The sequence below is a fragment of the Rattus norvegicus genome, chromosome 10 (genome assembly GCF_021556685.1).
Source record: "Rattus norvegicus strain SHRSP/BbbUtx chromosome 10, alternate assembly SHRSP_T2T, whole genome shotgun sequence".
NCBI classification, from domain to species: Eukaryota; Metazoa; Chordata; class Mammalia; order Rodentia; family Muridae; genus Rattus; species Rattus norvegicus.
In genome coordinates this window covers 107,912,645-107,925,994 of record NC_141543.1, presented here as the reverse complement: position 1 = coordinate 107,925,994, position 13,350 = coordinate 107,912,645, and the positions used below count along the sequence as shown (strand labels likewise).

The following is a 13,350-nucleotide window of genomic DNA, read 5'->3' as shown; positions in this document are numbered from 1 at the left end:
CATCCGCTCCCTCATTCTTTTACTGTTCTATCGAACCTCCCTGGGACTCTAGGCTGATGTTTGGCTTTAGAGATAGAAAGACATAAACTACAGCCCCTCCACAGGCAGCTAAGACATGACATGAGAGGGGTCAGACAGAAGCACCGGGGATTCATCCAAGCAAGTGAATGCAGCTCCTCCAGGTGAGGCACAGCACTTGGAGGGAGGGCGTCAGGGAGGTCGGGGGAGGGTGGAGGCCACACAAGCCACACAAGCAGCCCGCCGTACTCTTCTGCAAGGCCTGGACTTCTATCCTTTGGACCTGGAAAACTCCGTCAATATATTTTTTTCTTTGAAAGATATTTTTATTTTACATGTATGAGTGGTTTGCCTGCGCACGTGTGTGTGTGTGCGTGCGTGCGCGTGCGCATGCGTGCGTGCCACATGCATGCAGGACCCTCAGAGGCCAGAAGAGTGGCAGATTACTTGCCCTTGAGTCACAATTGTGAGCCATTACATGAGTGTGGGAACTGAACCCAGGTCCTCTGCAAGAACAAACGACCTGAACAGCGGAGGGAGCCATCTCTTCAGCTTCTCACCAGTAGCTGTTTAATCCGGACTCAACTAATGTACATTCTGGTGGCGTGAGGGGATTGTGGGGATGTGAGAATGAACTCAGACAGTTATCCAGGTAGGACCCCAGTCTCAGCAGGCATGAAGAGTGTACTCATGCACAGAGAGATGGACTTGTGCTGAGAACCAATAGGAGAGTAGGATCCAGGCCGTAGCAACCAGAGCATCTTCTGGACCGTCCAAAGGATACAGCTGCTAGTAAGATGTCCTGACTTTCAGTCAGGCCTGCCCTATGGTGCTCCTCTGTGTAGAGACTAAAGGCTTCCTCTAAAGGCTCACCAGATTTCTTATTCCTTCAGTCTTCCAGGGAATGTATTATTCAGGTCCCTCAACACCTCTGACATTAAAAAAACAGAGCCGAGCTATGGTGGTAGCCAGGAGGGCAAATGGGACAGGTCTGTAGGGCAACTATTGCCTTGTCGGGTGTTACACATAATGTGTAGTCGTTAAGCAAAGGGGAGAAGAGTAAGTAAGGGCGGGTTCTTCCATTTTTGGGGAGAGGGAATTCACGGGGCCAGTGAATCTGGCGTTCTGGGGCTTATGAATTTCCAGTAAAAATATCCAGACCTCTCCTTCTCAAATGGGGTTCATTCCATTCCTACCAAGGCCCTTCACACAGCACATTTGGCTTCACTGAGAAGCCAGCTTGTGCTTAACTCTATAGCCTTTCTTCTCTCATTCCCTCTCCTCGCCTGCCTGCCTGCCTGCCTGCCTGTCTGTCTCTTGTATCTTAGGCTGGCTGACAATTCACTTGAATTCCTGATCCTCCTGTTTCACCCTCCCAGGAACTGAGACTCTAGTATGCACTCCATGTCTGTAATTTTATGCTGCATCTGGCATGCGGGGTGGACGGCATCTCCAGCCTCTGTTTCCGTTTCCTTTTGTTTTGGGTCAGGATCTCCTGGTATGGCTTAGGTGGTCTTGAACACCTGCCTTAGCCTCCCAGGTTCTGGGATTACAGGTCTGCAGGCTGCTCTTAAATACTGTTTTGTGGCTGTGGGAGGTGGCTGTGATTCAGTGTTGTCGGAGGTTTTCTGGCCGTCAGGGTTGGCTTTACGTCGTTGACCGTCACTACATCTGAGGTCGTTTTGTCTTTTCGCCATAGATAGCTGTGAATAACCACCATCCATGCTACAGTCCTGCTCGAGCCATCTCTCATTTGCCTCCTGTTCAGAGACATCAAGCCAACCAGTGCATTAAATGCCCACATGGTTCCTGTCTCCCTTCACCTTGCAGGAAAATTCACAGACTGCCAGGGACCAGCTCTGACACCCCTCCCTCACAGTCATCCCCTCCGCTGTCTGACTGAAGGCCAATCCACCTCCAAAATCCCATCTGCAGAAACCATGGCTTAGGCTGCACCCGGCCACCTCCGAGCCTGCTCCTCCAGCCTCCAGCTCTTAAATGCTAGGGTTATAGTCTCACACCACCATGCCAAGGCTGCTGTCTAAGGAACGTGTGAGCCTGACCACAGCCGGATTCCGCCACACAGGGCCTCCCTCAGCCTTGTGTCTGCACTCAGGTCTGTTATCACTCTCTCCCCCAGGCTCCCCAGTGTTCCCTCCCTCAGCGTAGTTGGGTACACCCAGGCATGCAGGTCTGCGCACTTCAGCGAGTACAAGGCCTTCCTCAGCTCTTCAGACTCAGATCTGTGTGGTTGGGAGCTGAGAAGCCCTGCTTAGCTTCATACTTTCCTCGGTTTCTCCAAGCTATACCTCAAAAGTGAAAGTTAGTTCTATATTCATATAATTTAAAATGTACACTATGGGCTGGAGCTCGAGAGATAGATGGCTCAGTGGTTACGAGCACTGACTGCTCTTCCAGAGGCCCTGAGTTCAAATCCCCAGCAACCACATGGTGGCTCACAGCCATCTGCAATGGGATCTGATGCCCTCTTCTGGTGTGTCTGTACTTGTACAGTGTACTCATTAAATAAATAAATCTTTAGAATGTAAACTATACGTAACTAGTGTATTGCCTCTACTGGGGAATGAATAAACAATGTGGTTAAGGCTTCTGATGTACAGGACAAGGATTTTCCTTGTATAAGATTTTGATTAACAATTCTAATGGCCAGTGTCATTTTCTGCCTTTAGTAATTGGAAGGGCCTTGCAGTTTCCCTGGGTTCAGTCTGGCCACGGGATGCTCCCTTGTCTCTCTTTCACAGCCTTAGGCTTTCTGAGCTTCGGTCTGTGTTAGCTCAGAGCTGTGAGAACACTCAGCTGGTTTTTGCAGTTTGGTCAGACAATTAAGTCTTTCACTAGCCACAAAGTAAGGCAGCCTGGCCTCACGTCAGATCTTACAGGGAAGGACGCGCCACAGACTCAGGCCTCCTCTTGTAGCAGAGATGTAATCTGAGGCTGGGGGTGATGCACATCTGCAATCCTAGGACTGGGGAGGCAGAGGCAGGTGGATCTTTGTGAGTTCAAGGCCAATCTGCTCTACAAAGTGAGTTCTAGAACTGCCAAGGCTATATAGAGAAACCCTGTTTTGAAAGAAGGAAAGGATTTAGTCTGTATTAATTTCTACCTAGGTATGGTTTTCTTCATTTTTTTTTTTTTTTACTGACAGGATCTCTGGTAGCCAAGATTTACCTTCATCTACTGATCTCGCTCAACCCCTGTAGGGCTAGGATTGTGTTGACGTCAAAGTCCATCTAGAAGGACAGGGAATGTCCAGGCGTCCAGGCCACACCGTGGCAGATGGCGTCTTCGTCTTCGTCTTTGAGTTTCCTTACAGTGAGAGTGGACTGCTTTCAGCAGAGCCTGCAGACTCATCCCAGGCTGTGGGGACTTCTCTGCCTTCTCACCCGGTAGACGCCGCCTCTCCTGCTTTTCTTGATGTACCCTGGGCTGCTTAATGCACAGTGCTCTGTGCCTACCAAACGTGTCTTGTCCTCTGCAGAGAGCCAAACTACGAGAGTAGGAAACTGACCCGAGGCTGCTGCACCTGAAAGACGGGGGACGATCGACTCAAGGTTTGGGGGCTTTGGAAATCTTGGTTTAATTAATTAATTAATTATTTTTGTTTGTCATCTTGACACACGCTGAAGTTATCTCGGGAGCAGAAGCTCTACCGAGAAAATAGCTTGTCTTATGACCTCTCTTGGACAGACAGCTGTTAGCTGAAGTAAACCTTTTCTTCCACAAGTTCCTTTTGGTCAGGGTTTAACCACTTTAGGAACCCTAACTAAGACGTTCTCTCTCTCTCTCTCTCTCTCTCTCTCTCTCTCTCTCTCTCTCTCTCTCTCTCTCTCTCATGTTTTGCCATGCAGTCCTGGCTAATCTAGAACTCACAGAGCTCTCTCTGCCTGCCTCAGACTCCTAAGTGCTGGGATTGAAGGCATGTACCTTACATACCCTAACAGAGTTGGAATTTATTTCTCTGTTGGAAGTTTGCTTCTTAAACCCAGAGAGTAAGTTCCACTATTCTGGGAAAACAAGATCTCTCCAGGGTCACAGGAAAGTAATATATAGGCTAATTGTGTTTACTCCAAGTGCTCTGGGATTTATAGATAATAGATTCTTAATTGCTTATATACTTCATTTGCACATTGTTTTTAAGGTTTATTATTTTTTTAAAGATTTATTTTATTTATCATATATGAGCCCACTGTAGCTGCCTTCAGACACACCAGAAGAGGCATCGGATCCCATTACAGATGGTTGTGAGCCACCATGTGGTTGCTGGGATTTGAACTCAGGACCTCTGGAACAGCAGTCAGTGCTCTTAACCGCTGAGCCACCTCTCCAGCCCTATTTTTGTTATTTTTAACCGTGTGTATGTGTGGATATTCACACATGTGGGTGGGCACCTCCAGAGTGGCATTGTGAAAGACAAAAGCAACTAAGAAACGAAGCATGCATTCCAGGTAGAGAGTGTTATCGAGGGTGATGTCATCATCCCTCATCGCCTGTATTTTTGTGCCATGCCTTTCTTTTTTTTTTTTTTTCGGAGCTGGGGACCGAACCCAGGGCCTTGCGCTTCCTAGGTAAGCGCTCTACCACTGAGCTAAATCCCCAGCCCCATGTGCCATGCCTTTCAAAGCACTTTCATTTGATCCTCGTTTCCCTTTAAGATAGACAGGAGCTGTAAGTCTTGTCAACAGATGGGGACACTGATGTCCAGAGACATTTATAATGACTTTTCTGGATGCCCTCTGAAAAGTCAGTGGGAGGACAGAGGCAAGGTCCTGATCTGGCTTCTGATGTCACCCCTGGGTTATTAAATCATGTAGCTTAAGAAATACTAAGCCCCGGGGTTGAGGATTTGGCTCAGTGGTAGAGCGCTTGCCTAGCAAGCGCAAGGCCCTGGGTTCGGTCCCCAGCTCCGGGAAAAAAAAAAAAAAAAAGAAATACTAAGCCCCAAAGAAGCTTAATACGTATTGTCCCACATGCCCAGTCGTGTGGCCCACTCAGAAATTGTGGGGCAGAGATGAGAGGATGCTAAAAGTTCAGGGCCACATTGGTCTACATATTGAGTTCCAGACCATCCAGGCTGCACAGCAAAACCTTGTTACACAAAGGAAAACAGAACTACCTGGTAACCTTTCTATTCTAGTACTATTTGTGAGTGTTAATTGTGCACATGTGCCCTTTGGACTGAGAGGCAATGCCCAGAGTCTAGTGAGTCACACCGGGACACCCACTGCCAGTGTATATTTCTGCATGGGCTGGTTTCATCATGCAGGAGGCCCAAAAATTAGGTCAAAGTGGGTTTTCCCCTTGAGTATATAATGTTTCACAATAGTGTATGTGCACACGCATGCGTGCGTGCGCACACACACACACACACACACACACACACAGAGTTGTGGTGCACTGGGAAGGTGGCAAGTTGAATGTAGACACTCTTAGAGGAGTGTGGGGAAAGGCATGGTATGGCAGAAGTCTCTCTCTCTCTCTCTCTGGAAAGTGGTGCTGAGAGCGAGGGCAGCTGTGGTGTTAAGCAGACACGCTCTGAAGCATCTGGTCATAGGACTTTCCTCGAAATGTCTTTGAAATATTCTGAAGCCAAGTACACTCTCACCGCTTCCTGTTGCTGTTGTGGTCCCTTACGGGAAACGGTACTTAGTGGTCTTACCATTCTAAGAAAATTTTGGTTCATTTTTTTGCCTGTTTTTCTCACTTTTTTCTTTTTTGGGTGTCAATTCAGTCCTTGAACTTGTGATCCCTCTGCCTCTGCGTTCTGAACTCTGGGATTAAATATACTACCACACCCAGCAATTTTTCTACTATCAAAGATATATACATTTTAACAAGACAGTTCCACTGAAGGCTATAAAAACCTGTCTGAGTCAGAAAGTCTAACAGTCCCTAAGTGGTGTACTTATTTCCTTTTCTAGCCTGTCCATGAGCAAGTGACTTTGAAGCTCTGAGTGTACAGAAGTTAATTATATGCTTGTTTTCTCAGGGCAGAACGAACAGTGAGCTAACGGTGGAACATAGTCCTCAGCCATGTTTTCTATTTCCGATAACATTTGAATTAATTTTAATTTTTAAAAAAGATTTATTTCTTTTATGTATGTGAGTCCACTGTAGCTGTCTTCAGACACACCAGAAGAGGGTATCAGATCCCACTACAGATGGTTGTGAGCCACCATGTGGTTGCTGGGAATTGAACTCAGGACCTCTGGAAGAGCAGTCAGTGCTCTTAACCACTGAGCCATCTCTCCAGCCCCAGTCAGTGCTCTTAACCACTAGAGCAGACATTTAGACATTTCTCTCTACTCCTGGGTATTTCCAATGGGAAAAACTTAAGGTTTTTTTTTTTCTGTCTTCTGTTTATTTTTCAAGACAGGGTTTCTCTGTGTAGCCCTGGCTGTCCTGGAACTCGCTTTGTAGACCAGGCTTGCCTCCAACTCAGAGATTTGTCTGCCTTTGCCTCCAAAGAGCTGGGATTAAAGGTGTTTACCACCATGGTCCAGCAATCATTTTTAAATAAAATGTATTAATGTATTTTATGTGCACACACAAGTATTACATATTCAAGAAGACATTACAGGACTACCTTTGAGAGTTGCTTCTTTCTATGTGGGACCTAGGGATTGAACTCACTGGGCTCACCAGGTTTAGTATGTGGTGACTTGACCCTGTGAACCTTTACCTTGTGATTAATGCAAACTTTAATCTCATAGATTATCAGGTAACTTCTTACTATATATTTTATTCTTAAGGAAACAGGCTTGGCAGGGTAAAGCAATTTGTCTAAACCCACACACACCTTTCGCTGGTAGGTTCTGTTTTCCTATGATCTATTTCAAAGTCTGAGTTACAGATTTTTTTTTTCTTTTCTTTTCTTTTTTTCGGAGCTGGAGACCGAACCCAGGGCCTTGCGCTTGCTAGGCAAGCGCTCTACCACTGAGCTAAATCCCCAACCCCTGAGTTACAGATTGTTAATTTAAAAATTTTTAAACAGAGTCTCACTATGTAGACTGGGCTGACCTTGAACTCACGGAAATCAGCCTGCTTTATTGTGTGCCACACCACACCTGCAGAGTTGCAGATTTTGACAAGTGCTGTGATGTCATTATTACACTATTGCAGAGGTATTCCTTGTACTGTGGTATTCTTGCTATCGTACTATCCCTTGTATTACTGTAGTAGAGTTAGTATCCGGTGTACTGTAGTATTCTGTATTATTGTAGTACAGTTAGTATCCGGTGTACTGTAGTATTCTGTATTATTGTAGTACAGTTAGTATCTGGTGTACTGTAGTATTCTCTGTATTATTGTAGTATAGTTAGTATCCGGTGTACTGTAGTATTCTGTATTATTGTAGTGTAGTCAGTATCAGGTGTACTGTAGTATTCTCTGTATTATTGTAGTATAGTAATATAGTATTCCTGGATCAGCTATTGATCAGTCTTGATCACTTGATCCAGACAGTACAGATTTACTACTGAAAACTGCCGCCTTTCCATATTTTGTTAGAGGCCAGTCACTAAGTCCTCCTGCTGAACTCTGGACTTCCTATTAATTATGGAGCTGCGCGTTCTTTACAGGCTATCATCAAGCATAAAAGAATCTTTGTGGGGCTGGAGATGGCTGACTGCTCTTCCATGGGTCCTGAGTTCAATTCCCAGCAACCACATGGTGGCTCACAACCATCTGTGATGGGATCTGATGCCCTCTTCCAGTGTGTCTGAAGACAGCTACAGTGGACGTCTATATAATAAATAAATCTGTTTAAAAGAAGGATCTTTGTATGAGTGGCCAGGCTGAGGATTTTAAATTTAACTTATACGGATGATGTTGGGGGATGGTCAGTATGAACTACCTATTTTTTATTACATTTACTTATTGGGGATTTTTTAATGTGTATTTTGGTGTTTGTGGCAGGCTTGGGGGTGCACATGCACAACACTCACATGGAGGTCAGAGGGCAACTTACAGGAGTTAGCTCTCCCTCTCCACTCGAATGGGTACTGAGAATGGGACTCCAGATGTCAGGCTTGGCGGCAAGTGATTTTACCCAGAGCTGTCTTGCTGGCCCATGGATCGCTTTGTACAGAATTTCTGTCTTTGCTTTATACCTTGTGTAAACTCGCAGCATGGCCCTTTGATCGTCTGTTTGCCTGAGACAGGCTCTCCTTAAGTAGACCTGACTGGCCTCGAACTGTCTTCTCTCCTGCTTCTGCCTCAGAAGTACTGGGGTTGCAGGCATGAGCTGCCATGCCAGCTAACGCTCAGGATCCTACTGGCACGCAGGGAGTAATCAAAAGAAGCAGAACCGTGGAGAAAAGCTTGCTCGGAAAAGCATTGGTGGTATGGAAAGGTGTGGCTCAGGGGTCGGGCCTGAGAGGAGGTGAGGACAGAGAAATTCAGAGCACTCGGAAGGTCGGAGATGACACAGGGTGTGGGGCGCCCACATGTCCTGAACTTGGCGGACCGTGAGGTCTGACTTTTGTCTCTGACCTGGACCATCTGGAAGGTACAGATGTAGCTACTAGATTCCCGTGTACATGGCTTAGAGCATCTTAGACTTTCACTAGTTGATTTAACTTAGCTACTCCGCACTCTTGGGAGATATCTGAAGGGCAGTCAGGGGTTTCAAGAGGCTCAGCAGCTCTGCGGGACAAAGTCAATGACATCTTGTTACATTAGCTTCAGAGATTTTCATCAGTTTCCATGCGTCTTTGTTTAAATAACTTGGAAGTCTAGGAGACATACTGTGTATGCTGTGTATACTGCATATGTATGCTGTGTGTTGTCTGTATATGTGTGTACTGTGTATGCATGCTGCGTATGGTCTGTATACTATGTGTGCTGTATATACTGTGATTTTATTTTGTGCCTCTGTTCTCCTTAAATGGGATATCTGAATTTCAGGAGCAGCTAGAGAAAATACAGTCTCATAGTTTTTGACTGAGTAATGGCTTTCTTCCAATGGCTGCATTTCCAGATGCACAGGCTGGGCACAGTGATTGGCTTACAGAATTGACCGTTACTGCATTTCATACTACCCCTCTTTTCTGCAGCTAGAGATGGGATTTTATCCTAGGAATTCAGCGCATCTTTTCTCCCAGGAGCTTTGGGAGAAACTCTTGTCGTTCATCTCGGCTCTCACATCAGGCCGGAGCTTCAAAATTGATTCTCTCAATGGGACTCAGAAAACTAACTAGAGTTTCCTAAATTGAAGGCCAGCTTAGGGTTTTAATTTCTTCTGTGTTTCTGAAATGGAAATGGAGAATTTTTTTTTTCTCCGGAGCTGGGGACCGAACGGAGGGCCTTGCGCTTGTTAGGCAAGCGCTCTACCACTGAGCTAAATCCCCAGCCCCGGGAAAGGAGAATATTTTGGTTCTGTTGTCTTTGTTAGTAATTGGGCAAAAAGAAATGCCTCTGTTTTTAAAAAACTGGAAACTAGCACTTTCAAATGTCTCATTGGGGAAAGTGTGTGTGTGTGTGTGTGTGTGTGTGTGTGTGTGTGTGTGCGCGTGCGTGTGTGTGTGTGTGTGTGTGTGTGTGTGTGTGTGTGTGTGTGACTTTAAATCCCAGCTCAGCTGCCTCTCTGAGCATATGCTTCATGTAGTGTCAGGCTTTCAGCCTCTGTGAAAGTGGGTTTTTGTTTGTGAGCTGCGTTACTATGAGTCTCCTGCTGAGAGCCAGGAAGTGTGTGGAGGAGGGGTAGCCCGTCTGAAAGCTGTGGCTCGGGAAGGAAGAGATGACTGTGCCCGCTTTCCCCGGTTTATCTCCACCTGAAGTTAGCTGCTCTTAGTCAAGAAGCTCTTGTAATTAAGAGCAGTCCATCTTCTGCAGGGCAGTCTTTTAGAGCCATTGGAGGACGAGCTGGTGCTGAGAAGGGAGGTGTTTTCTCATCGGGATCTGGAATCCAGTGAGTCAGTTTGTCACCTAAGCAGCCCACATGGCTGTGTCGAGTCAGAGCAGTGGAGTCAGAATGCAGACCCTAAGAAGAAAGACGTGGCACCTGGATGTCATTGAGCACAATGCACAGGGTTTCATGTGCCTGCTCTGAGATCCTGAGATCCGCTGTTTTCAAATTCTGGTTACGCATTATGTTATCAGAGAATTGCTTAACTGGATAATTGCTTAATTAAATATTTTGGGAAAAGTCAACATTAGATGTAATGTCATATGGCCGTGACACTGGTCCTGTGCTCATTCGAGGAGACCTTGCAGTGTAATTAGTAGACTAACAGAGGCTGCTTTCTCTGGTGAATGTCTTTGGTAGCCAAATCTGAACAGGGCATTTTTGTGCTCAAAGTCAGTCTGTGACAGTTGTTTGGGGGTACCTTCATAGTTTTGGGTGTTGCTTTGGTGACATCTTAAATTGCTGATCAGCCCCTTAGCAGGGCGGGAAATGATACAGAGCAGTCACTCCTGTCTGCAGCAGACAGAATAGTCTGTCTCCAGTATGGCCACTCATAGCAGTCCGTGTTCTCATGTGAGGCAGCTTTCAAGCAGAGACTAAACTGCTCACACTGAGAAACTCGTGAGAGGAAATTTAAAGCCTTGTGAGTCTAACGCAGTCCCTGGAAGCCTCACTGCATCTGTAGCAGAGAGATTAGAAAGCGTGAGAGAGCAGAGGACAGTTGGGCATCAAACAAAAAGGAGCATGAGTTTTAAAAATTATTAGTACACTGTAAAAGACAGAACACAGTGACATACTGCTGTCCCCCCCCCACACACACAGAGGTCTGATGAAGCCCAGGTTGGCCTTAAGATTACTGTGCAGCCTCGAGCTCTGAAGCGTTGGATTACAGGGTTTACCACCAAGGTGGGCTGTAGCATACTGGTTTTGTTTATTAGTTTGTTTCCAAGACAAGGTCTCACTACGTAGCCCTGGCTGTCCTGGAACTCACTATGTAGACCAGGCTGGTCTTGAACTCAGAAATCCACACACCTTTGTCTTCCAGGTGCTGGGATTAAAGGCGTGTGCAACTGTGGCCCAGCCTGAGTGTGGTAAATGTGGATTCCTGTTCTGATTACCACTAGAGTTTTTTTTTTTTTTTTTAAAGATTTATTTATTTATTATATATAAGTACACTGTAGCTGTCTTCAGATACACCAGAAGAGGGCATTGGATCTCTTTACAGATGGTTGTGAGCCACCATGTGGTTGCTGGGAATTGAACTCATGACCTCTGGAAGAGCAGTCGGGTGCTCTTAACCGCTGAGCCATCTCTCCAGCCCACCACTAGAGTTTTTTATTATATGAGGCTGCGTGGTGTGTGTGTGTGTGTGTGTGTGTGTGTGTGTGTGTGTGTGTGTGTGAATTTTGGGTAAGAAGGATATTAGTGGAGGAAAATGAAATTTGAAGATCTGTAAAGCTTTCTGGCTTCAGTAACTTCTGTTTATATAAGATGTCAGCAGAGTAGTTGTTGCTTCTGGAAACATGAGTAAAATTAAGTTTTAAAGTAGAATGAACTAGTCAGTGGTGGCCAAGCCTTTAATCTGAGGGTCGGGGAGGCAGAGGCAGGCAGATCTTGTGAGTTCAAAGCCAGCCTGGCCTGCACAGCAAGTTCTAGGACAGCCAGGGCTACACAGAGAAACACTGTTGAAAGGAGGGAGGGTAGGAGGGAGGAAGCAAAGAAGGAAGGGAAAAAGGAAGGAAGGGATGTGACTGCTTACTCCTTCAATCCCAGTACTTGGGAGGCAGCAGAAGGCAAAGCTTCGTGAGTCTGAGGCTGGCTAGGGCTACATAGTGAGTTCCAGGACAGCCAAGGCTACATAGTGAGATCTTCCCCTCCCTACCAAAAAAAAAAACCTCCACAAAAACAAACAATGAAGGTGAAGTTGAGACAGGGGAGACTGTCTCAAACAAACAAATAAAAAGAAAAGGAAAGGAAGGGGGAAGCTAAGTGTAAACTGGATGGTCGTATCTTTGCAAAAATACTGAAAAATAAACTCATGGCTAGTTCTAGGACAGCCAAGGGTACGCAGAGAAACTTAGTGGGTTAAAGCACTGGCTGCTCTTCCAGAGGACACAGCATCCAAGTGGCAGCTCACAACTGTCTTTAACTCCAGTCTTAGGGGATTCAGTGCCATCTTCTGGGGGCTGGAGAAATGGCCTGACAGTTAACAGCACCAGCAGCTTTTCTCCAGGACCTGGGCTTGATTCTCAGCACCCACGTGGTGGCTCACAGCTGTCTGTAACTCTGGTTCTGACGCTCTTTCTGGTCTCTGTGGGTACCAAGCACACACGTGACATACAAATGCACATGCAGGCAACACATACAAAACCCATGTGCACATGAAGCAATAATTTTAATATAAGAAAAGAAATCCAAATACTGTATGTAAACTGGCCTTGGTTGAACACTCCTGTACTCACAGCCCTTGGGAGGCTGGAACAAAAGACCACGAGTTTGGGGCCTGTCTGAGCCAGAACGCAAAAGCTGTGTGTGGTGTGATGTGCCCGAGAGGGTGTGGGCAGCTGCGATTCGTACTGACTCCGCTTAGACAAGGCACATCTTCCTCTAATGAACGTTTCTTGCTCTTTTTTTAGGTAAGGAAATGAAAACCTCACATAGCTGTACCTTAGACATAATGAAAGGCCATGAGATGCAGCCTATCGTGTGTGTGTGTGTGTGTGTGTGTGTGTGTGTGTGTGTGTGTGTGTGTGGTCTGACCTGGGGGCTGTAAATGTGGATCCCTTGTCCCCATCTCAGAGCTGCCATCAGCATCCTAGCCAGAGCTCCGAGGTGACACTTATAACACTGGTTGGTTCTCAGCCTTCGAGAACTTCGGAATCTCCATGGCGTAGGGTGAGGGGAGAGGGGAGATGGAGGCACTGGTGGCTCACAAGCACACGCCACATACTTCAACCCCAACAAACCCATGTAAAAAACCCACAACCCAACTATTATATTCAAAGCTATACTCCTAGATTGGGCAGATCCACCACTCACTACTCCATTCCCCACCTAGGAGATCCCTCGGTACTTGTGGCTTCTTCGGACCACATGGTTCTGCTCTATCTTCTTTCCACCTCCTCTTCCTCTGTCCCTCAGTCTCTCAGACCCCCAGCCCCACCTTTTCCTCCCACTGCCCAATCACAGGCCCCAGCCTTTATTGACCCGTTAGAATGGGGAGAGGGTTCAGAGATGTCAGAGAGCATGTGAGATTCCCTGGGACTGGGGTTACAGTTGATTCTGAGACACCATGGTGTGGGTGGTGGGAACTGAACAAGTATTCTTAACCACTGAGCCAACTCTCTACTGCCCCCACCCCTTCATGATGTTGACCTTTTCTCATGGCGACCACAAAATGTGAATGG

The 13,350-nt window shown here is 46.4% G+C and overlaps 1 protein-coding gene across 7 annotated transcripts in view; it reads left to right on the top strand.

Annotated features, from left to right (window-relative positions):
• The window catches only part of Rnf157 (ring finger protein 157), a 67,856-nt gene that overhangs the window by 24,485 nt on the left and 30,021 nt on the right, over nucleotides 1-13,350 (top strand). Inside the window, exons 3-5 of one of the 7 annotated variants that reach the window (XM_087574352.1) lie at nucleotides 1,849-2,134; nucleotides 3,185-3,425; nucleotides 3,518-3,590. The gene's annotated coding sequence lies outside the window, so the exon portion shown is untranslated. 7 annotated transcript variants of the gene reach the window in all.